Source organism: Colobus angolensis, unplaced genomic scaffold, assembly GCF_000951035.1.
Source record: "Colobus angolensis palliatus isolate OR3802 unplaced genomic scaffold, Cang.pa_1.0 Scaffold20, whole genome shotgun sequence".
NCBI lineage: Eukaryota > Metazoa > Chordata > Mammalia > Primates > Cercopithecidae > Colobus > Colobus angolensis.
In genome coordinates, this window is record NW_012115155.1 from 7,434,698 (window position 1) to 7,444,543 (window position 9,846).

Genomic DNA, 9,846 nt, shown 5'->3' on the forward strand with positions numbered 1-9,846 from the left:
AAAAAAAGAAATATCACTAGTGACAAAGATAATAAGGTCAAACATTTTGACTCTGCATCTCCCCATTTTGTGCAGTGTGGTGTGTTGGGAAGCCTAGCATCTTTGGAACAGTACAGCGACCTTGACATTCATTCTCATTGTAACATACCCGATAGAGTCTGTTTCTTAATCAGCAAGATTCTGAAAACACTCTGATGAGGTTAATGGAAAAAATGAAATGGAATAATGCATGTGTTTTTTCTGGTACAGAAAATGCTCCACACACATTAGCTATTACAATACCTTCTTTCCCCTGTTCCTTCAGTGTTGATTCCCTTCAGGCTCACACCAAGAGTCCCTTTCCTCTCTCTGTGTGTGCACTGACCTTGATCAGTTCATCCATCTCATGCCTACAACGGCCATCCTTCTGATCATGGCTCCCAGATTCTTCTCTGGATTTCATTCCTCTCTCAACTCCTTGCCCTTCATGTTCCCAGAGAACTTTAAAACTTTTGGCCGGGTGCGGTAGCTCACGCCTGTAATCCCAGCACTTTGGGAGGCCGAGGTGGGCGGATCGCCCGAGGTCAGCAGTTCGAGACCAGCCTGAACAACATGGAGAAACCCTGTCTCTACTAAAAATACAAAATTAGCCGAGCATGGTGGTGCATGCCTGTAATCCCAGCTACTCAGGTGTCTGAGGTAGGAGAATCGCTGGAACCCAGAAAGCAGAGGTTGCAGTGAGCCGAGATAGCACCTTTCGCTCCAGCTTAGGTAAGAAGAGTGAAACTCCGTCTCAAAAACAAACAAACAAACAACAACAACAGCAACAACAAAAAACTTTCAGGTTGGTATGATCAAGAGGCTAAGAGTCTCTTTACCACCCTCAGTATAAATATTCATATGTATTCCTATGAAAAATATTAATATATTTATTAAACAGGGTGCTGTCTTGGACTCTGATGGAAGTGTGCTATGATAAATGGAATGTGAACTGTGTGTTGAATTATGTGTTAAGAATTTTGAAAAGGCAACGTAAACTTAATACCTCTTTATTAGGTTGTTATGGTGATCAACTTGAGTTAATACATGTAAAGTAATTAGAACTGTGACTGGCACATTATAAGGAATGAATAGATTTTAGTTTTTATTATGATATCCAAAGCTGACGTAATTACATGCTTTCCCAATGTTACTATTTATCATGTGTTTTCTGTCTTAGATTTTGAAACTTCTAGTTTCTTTGCTTCTTAATTTATATTAGTAATTCAACATTAATGCTTCTCACTCTAAACCCTAACCCCATGCAGTCAATCACAAAGCCAGGCCAGCTCTACCACCTTAATATTTTTTTCAATGTTTTCATATGTTGAATTTCTACAGCTATCTTTTGTCCATCAATACTTCAATCCCTAAGTTCAGGCCATATTACAGCATAGTTTTTAAACACTTTTTTAAACTAAAAATTTAATTCATACATGCTAAAACGTTAGAGAAGAACAGAAAAGTGATAAAATGTGTTTCTCTGTTTCTCCTACCCTATCTCTCCAGTCCCCCTTTCCAGAGGCAGCTACTAGAATTGTTTGAGCATTGTACTATAGGGTCTCTCTCTCTCTCTCTCTCTCTCTCTCTCTCTCTCTCACTCTCTCACACACACACACACACACACACATGCACACACACACATGCACATACACACACTGTATATGACTTCTGTGTTTTTCTGTGTTTTACACAGGGGGCCACATTTATGTTTGTCTTAAAATAATAATTTTTTCCTATCAGTACATGTAAGCCCCTCACTTTTTGTATATGTCTGTGGAACCTCCCTTTTTGAATCCTACATTTCTTTTGTACTTTATTAACACTTTATTTTACTTTAGATCCAGGGGTACATGTAGAAATTTGTTATATGGGGATATTGTGTGACGCTGAAGCTCGGGCTTCTAATGATTCAATTACCCAAGTAGTGAACATAGTACCCGATAGGTAGTTTTGCAACCCTTGATTCCACTTCCCTTTTGCGGCCTTCTAGTAGTCCCCATCATTGTCATTGATATGTCCATGAGTACCTCATATTTAGATCCCACTTATACGTGAGAACATGTGTTATTTGGCTTTCTGTTCCTGAATTAATTCACTGAGGATAACGGCCTCCAGCTGGATCCAGGTGTTGCAAAGGACATGATTTCTTTCTGTTTAGTATTTCATGGTAAATACTAAAAAGAAAAAAAATGTACCACATTTTCTGTATCCAATCCACCACTGATAGACACTTAGGTTGATTCCATGTCTTTGCCACTGTGAATAGTGCTGCAATGAACATACGTGTGCATGTGTCTTTATAGTAGAATGATTTATATTCCTTTGGGTATATACCCAGTAATGGAATTGCTGGGTCAAATGGTAGTTCTGTTTTAAGTTCTTTGAGAAATCTCCAAACTGCTTTCCACAGTGGCTGAACTAACTTACATTCCCACCAGTAGTGTACAAGTATTCATATGGACTTTTGCCCATACTCCCCATCTTCTTATAATAAATCTGGTTAATGGATTTATGCAAATCCCATGGGATCTCCCAAGTGATTGTAATATAATTGTGATCTTTATATGATTAGTTCTTTCCAGCTAAGAAAGTAAATTATTTTCATAGCCAAAACTTGGTTAAACTCCTGGATAGTTTTTCTGCTTTATTGTTATTAAAAATGAAATATTTTACTATAATTTATAATTGCTCTTATTTGCATTTAAGGATGTCAGCAGATAATATATTTTGTAACTAGATTAATTACAAATTATGTCAGAGTTTTTAATAATCCTTTGACCACCTCTCAGTTTTATTTCTTCACATCTTTTGTCAGTTTCATTCCTGAAAGCCTGCAGTAAAGGCAAGGGAGAAATCCATTGTAGGTAAACTACTACATAAGTAAGGGAAAGTGCCACTTTTTTCAGTCGAAACTGTTCTTAAAGCAACATTGCAAATTGGTAAAATGAGTGTAATGATATGTATCTGCAACTACAGATTTATTTTCATTTCCTGTAAGTAAACCCATCACAAAATAACGTGGATTTACTATATCCAATACCCAACTCATATTTGTAGACAATTCCACTCCCTCCCTTTATAATCTGTCTTTTGCCGCTGTCATGCATTCTTCCAAATCACTCCTTGGATTTCCCTCTGAAATGCCATTACCTCAATCACATTTGGCTCTGTTAATTAATTTTTGGGTTTATTTGCTTGTTACAAAATCACTACTATAAAGTGAGACCCCTATTGCCATTGCAATTAGAAGAAAAGCCTGCACAATTTAGCCTGTATTTAAATATAATTTTTTTTTCAAGATAATTCTTCAAGGTGGCTCTTTTGACTCCTGCATTTGAAAAAAATGCAAATATCCTCCAATTCCCCCGGCTTCTTCTCCCTATTTTATCTCACTATATTTTCAATATGTACATTTCCCTAATTTATTGACATCTCACAGTTATGTATTTTAATGAAAATTACTAACAACTGCTCCAACCAAATCTTTACTTCCATTGATCACTAGTGCCCAATGAATATTTTCAGCTGATAGACTCGTAATTTTTTGAAATATTATTATACTAACTTTATAAAAAAGGGCATCTTTTCTCTTTCATTTACTTTTTAAAACATATTTTACGTGCTTGCTGCATATTGTTTTACTCTTTCTGTTAGTGTTTGTCTAATACTTATTTTCTCAATATTTTTCCTTCTACATTTCTGTCAACTTCACCAGGATATATCCACATTTTTTCCTGAAATTCAGCATTTTTCTTTCTTGGACCTAGTGCTCTCATTCTACATTTTGATATACATTTTCTTTTATTTAACAAATAAAACAAAATATAATGTCATTATTATATATTTAAATATCTTTTATTATTGATCTATATTATTTTGTTCTGGAACAATTCATGTAGGGACATTATATATTGTGTCATCTCTTTCCTTTCCTCTCACCAGTGTAGAGAGCCATTCTCTACACTGAATCAAGAATGATCTTTCTAACATATAAACATATAAGTCATAGAGAGTAGAGACAACTCAATTTGAATGAAGTAAAACAGACGTATTGGAAACTAAGAAAGAAGAGGTGATTAAAAAAAAGAACCTAGAAGCCCTTGAAATCTGGATCGAGATGTTGTGCCTTTATGTGGTCACAGAAACCACTGGGAGGAGTTAACGGGGAAGCATTCTCAAAGCAAAACCACAGGAAGAACAAGCTGGTGTCAGTATAGAGGACAGGCAGAGAACCAGGACCCAAGAAGAGAGAAGAGGTCAGATTACTCAAAGGTGGAAAGAAACTAACACTATTTTGGGAGACTTAAATCAATAATGAAAGCCTTCATTTGTAGATTTTTGTCAAAAAATTGAGAACAAAAGTTCCCATTGAACAACAAAAATCTTATCTAAGTTGAATAAATGTCCTGTTTTTTGTTTACCGAATTGTCCTAATACAAAGGCTCTATTTTCTATGAAAAAAACAAAAAACAAAAAGAAAAAGAAAACCACATTTTCACTTTATTTTGCCTAAAACATTCTTCAGAAGCTGGTAACTGAAAGAAAATTATTCACATTAACTATGCATTCTTTACAACCTCAAATATTTGAGATGAAAACGTATAGTGATAGGAGAAAAGAAAATGTGGTTAAGTTGAACAAAAAACTTCTTTTTATTTTTTATGACAGTTCTAGTCACTGACTAAATTATTGAACTTTATTTTCTAAAGCATTCTTTTTTTTCTGTTTCTCTGAGATGAACTATGTGTTTTTTTTTATTTTAAACTGTCTTGGTGAATTCAGTATTACATATAAATGAAGACTTAGCAGTAACTGGGGATTGAAAATCATAAGTTTGTATCCTAGCTCCCTACTTCTAATTCCATGACGAAGTTTAATTCATTTGGAAAATTTTTGAAACAAAATTTTTAAAGTAAATTTTCATAATGTACCATATGTAAGAAATAAGTTTATTGTTTGGGTCAATTAAATTAAAATTAGCACAATTTAATTAAGTGAATGTAATGAAGTGAACAAACCTTTACTGACAGCCTGATGATTAACAGGGATTTAAATTCAGTTGGAAAGGTGCAGGCTTAGCATCATGGCCACATGCCTCATGCCCTCTAATCCAGGGTAAAGGTGTTGTAGGACTCTTCCTCAGTTCAGCTAAACACGGGTTCTTGCCCATCCCATGGCCATGAAAATTTAGGCTCCCAGGCAGTTTAAAGACTGAGTAAAGTAGGTTTTCACTGGGTGAAAAGAAAAAAAAAAAAAAAAAAAAATGGGGGAAACAGGGACTCTCACAAGGCCAGAGTCCCTCCACTAGAGGGCTTCCAGCTGGGCAGTTTAAATCCCAGGTTTCACACAGGAAGGGGAGGGGCCAGGCTCCTCCCACTGCAAAGGGTGTGTGAACTTCTTGAGGCTCCACCTCAGTGGGCACACTGGTTAGAATTTCGTCAGGAACCCCCTTCCCACCTGTCTGTCTCATTCCCCCATCTAAAGAAGTATATCCAACTGTCATTAGATTAAGGATAAGAACAGAGACCAATCTGAACGCCTTCCTGCTGACTGGGGGTGCTGTTTTGGAGAAACGGCAGTAAGAGCTCCCTCACAGGCCTGTGTAAGGGTTCCCAGCAGAAGGGGCCATCCTCTGGGGCTCCAGTTGCATGACCGTTTGGAGTTTGATGGCCTGAAGGCAGGAACAGACAGACAAACTGGGTTATTAGAAAACATGTCGGCCAGGCGCGGTGGCTCACGCCTGTAATCCCAGCACTTTGGGAGGCCAAGGTGGGCGGATCACGAGGTCAGGAGATCAAGACCATCCTGGCAAACACGGTGAAACCCCGTCTCTATTAAAAATACAAAAAATTAGCCGGGCGTGGTGGTGGGCGCCTGTAGTCCCAGCTACTCGGGAGGCTGAGGCAGGAGAATGGCGTGAACCCGGGAGGCGGAGCTTGCAGTGAGCCGAGATCCGGCCACTGCACTCCAGCCTGGGCGACAGAGACTCCGTCTCAAAAAAGAAAAAAAAAGAAAAGAAAAAAGAAAAAAGAAAACATGTATTAAAACAGCTCAAAAATCCCAAGGCCTTTTTACCAGCTTGCATGGGGAGAGGGGAGGGCAAAAGCCTGACTGGTAAAAAAAAAAAACTTCACCCTTTTGCTGTCATGTTGGGCTCCTGAGTTCCTTTCCCCAGAGCCCAATCCTAAGCCAACCAGTTTAAGGTTTGGGAAATTAACTCTGTCCAGTTTGGACGATGCAGTTGAGGGGGGTGTCCCATAGTACAGAGATACAATTACCTGTCAGTGAAGAGGGGACAGAGGAGGAGAGAGGAAAAAAGAAAGGATTTTTTAAAAGGAGTCACAGGGATTCAGGATGCATTTGAAAGGGGTACACACTGAAGATGAATGCCTACCCATCTAGAAAGAGGGGAGAAGGCATCATTGGTTCCCTTCTTTTCCTAGGAGATAGGCAGGGTATGTGAGGGAGAAAGGGAAGAGCATTCTCTTTCCATCTTCCATCCTTGCATCCCCAAGTTCTGGTAAACTTGGCAGGTCTCGCCATAAGTGCCAAAGCGGCTTGTACCCATGAAGCAGGGAGGGCCTAGAAAATAAGAATTATCCACTCTCACCTATGCCTCTAATCCCCCTACTATTAGTGACCTTGGAATTCCCTAAAACTCATTTATGCCTTTGGCACTAACAGGGCCTTTATCCATCAAACAGGAAGCTTGGGCTTGGCTTCATTGGCAGGAATCAGCCATGCTCACCTGTGCTGTGCCTTTTAACCTCTGTTGTCATTTGCCTCTGGATCCCTTACATCCAGTTTTCCTTTCTAGGGCTTTGACCCGAAGCTTGGAATTGAGTCTGGAACAAAAATGTGTCTCCCGGGGTGTTGCATGGACTGGTTATCATAAGCCAAATGCTAAGGAGAAACTGTGGAACTGAGTCCTCCTCCAACAAGGTAGAAGAAAGGATGTTTTGTGGCACCTCCAGATAAATGGAAGCTATAGTTTTGCTTGCTAGGATTTGGGTGCATGGTGCTTGCCTTTGGTTAGTTCCCTTAGTTTTACTTTCCCAAAAAGGAAACCACTGGGTGATGGATACCCTATTTATTCTCTCACGTGGCAGGATTTGCAAGATAATTGCTCAGAACTAGAATATTGATCCGGATTTCTACATTAACAATTCATTTTGTTCTTTCTGAGCTGCACCCAGGGATGACTGGTTGGTTTACAGGAACAATCAGGGTAGTCTAAAATGTATGTGAAAACTTAAAAACAACAAGTGAATTTAGAATTTAGTGGCAAATGTATAAGTTTTGGAACATAATTTCTCACTCTCTAGTCCTCACTTAAAAAAAAAAATTATAAGGGTTTCCTCTGTCCTCAGAAGTCTGAGATCAAAAGTCTTAGAAGCAGCAGTGAGGTTTTTGAGTCCCCATTTTACTCGCTTTTGGAGTCCCCACATTGCGTGCCAAAAATGTTGCAGAACTTTTCCTTAGTTCAGCTGAAGACTGGGTTCTTGTCCTCCCCATGGCTGTGAAAATTTAGGCTCACAGACGGTTTAAAGAGTGAGTAAAGCAGGCTTTCATTGGGTTTTTGAAAGGGGAAAAAAGGGGGAAAACAGAGACTCTCACAAGACCAGAGTCCCTCTGCTAGAGCGCTTCCTGCCAAGGAGCTGGAATCCCAGGCTCTTCACACAGGAAGAGAAGGGGGCGGGACTCCTCCTCTCTACAAAGGGTGTGAACTTCCTGAGGCTCCACCTTAGTGGGCAGGCTGGGTGGAGTTTCTCCAGTGACACTCACCCAACTTTCAAAAGCAGTACTAGCCAAGTGGCTTTCGGGATCGACTTTCCAATGTATCATAATTCTGGATCTCCTAGAATTGATTATATTCATGGATGCCAGCTTATACTTACTGATCTCACACTAAAAATACCCACAAGAGAATAAAATATGAATGTGCATGTCAATTACTTCATCTACTCTGAGTAACATAACTGTCAAGAAAGCCAGAGCCTTGTGTCAATCTTATCAGAAGTTTTTCTTCCTAAAGGCAAACTTTTGGAAACCAAACAACACAAAGACACTAGGTAAAAATGAAATCGAAGATAATTACTGTGTCTCACATATTAAAAAACATTTTAATGCCTTTAGTTTCCCAGGAAAACTAGAATATAAAAGGTAAAATTAACCATTAGATAATGTGTGTAAAGATCTGCAATATGTAATAGTTTAGCATTTCCCAAAGCCTTATATTTTCATCTCCAGCAGTGACAAACAGATACAATTTAATAATGACATAGTAGCATGGTGTGGTCAAATAGTGGCTGAACCTATGTGTTTTGATGTCATACACCTGTCTGACCTATATTGTAGATAAGTATTCTGGATCTAGAATTTGTTAACTGGAGGATTTTAGATAAGTTTCTCTATCTCCCTGAGCTTCAGTTTCCTTATTCACAAAATGAAAAAAAAAGCAAACAAAAACAAAAAAATGAAGATGAATCTTAGTTTACTGTCAGGTTTAAATAATGTATATAGCTTCTAATTTTCCACCACAGCATTTGACAGGTAGTATTTGGTCAACATAGTTACTAAACACATGGTTATGTGTGATGTCATAACAACTAGTGGACATGCTTTCAAGTAGGACATATGACCTGAGAGATGAATAGTTTATCATCGATGAATACGATATGGAGCTGTATTTACAGGAGGCTCATAGACTCTGAGGTCTGGGAGTTGAAAATGACTTACAGTTCAACCCAAATGTGCCTTGGGTTACAGGATTGGTTTTTGTATTTATGCTGATTTTGTGTGTATTCAGTGTGCAAACCTAACCTTTCTTACATTCTTTAAAAAGGGTCTGTGATGTGAGTCAACTCAATTTACTAAGTAAAAGGGCGTCCTGTTACCTAGCATGACAGCCGCAAAGATGAATGAAGCAAGGGCTCTGCCTTAAAAGGAGATCTTTAATCAGAAATGATAGTAATACACTGTGAGTTTGAAATAACAAGAGTAGGCACAGGTTTTTTTGCACACAAAGAAAACAGTGGAAAACTCTTGTGAGGGGAAATAATAAAAACTTACTACTTTAGGAGTTTAATGGATCTGAAAAAAAAAAAAACACTCTGAGGAAAAACCAGGAGCTGACATTATGTGAGATTTCAAGGATACCCATAAGCTCACTCCAATAGTCTTGTTTGGGACTCAGCATACTAAGTGGGGTAAGCTGTAAAGAGGCCTGACCCAAAAGGAGCTCAGATACCAAATGAAGGGGTTTAGTAATTATAATATAGGCAACGAAGGAACCCTAAAACACATGAGCAGAGTGATGACACGGCGATAGGGGCAGTGCACAAAGACAAACAAACAAAAATAGCTGCAGGCTTATTTGGAAAAACACCACAGAGGGGAGTTATACTGAAGATGTGGGAGGACGTTTGGGAGAAGCAGGAATGACGAGTAAGCCTGGGAGCCATGGTGTGCTGAGCTCACCCGTGGAGCACAGTCTGCACGCCATGCAGCATGCCAGCTTGGGGAGATTTTCTCACTGTGACTGTGGAGGCATTTTTTCACCTATGTGTAACCTTTATGCTCAATAGAAAGAAATAAGAAAGGGGAAGTAAAACTTTGTAAATGTGTGTTCCAGTACTCAGATCCCGACTAATACCCTTGGGAAAGTCACTGTGGCAGTCGAGGAAGAAAGATCATTACGTCCACCTACTGGCACAAAAGATCAAATCTCATTCCATCTAAAATAGATGAAATAAATTTAAAAATTTTAATCATTTAAAATGTCAGTAAACAAATGCAAGTGATAATTACTTCCCCCCGCCCCCC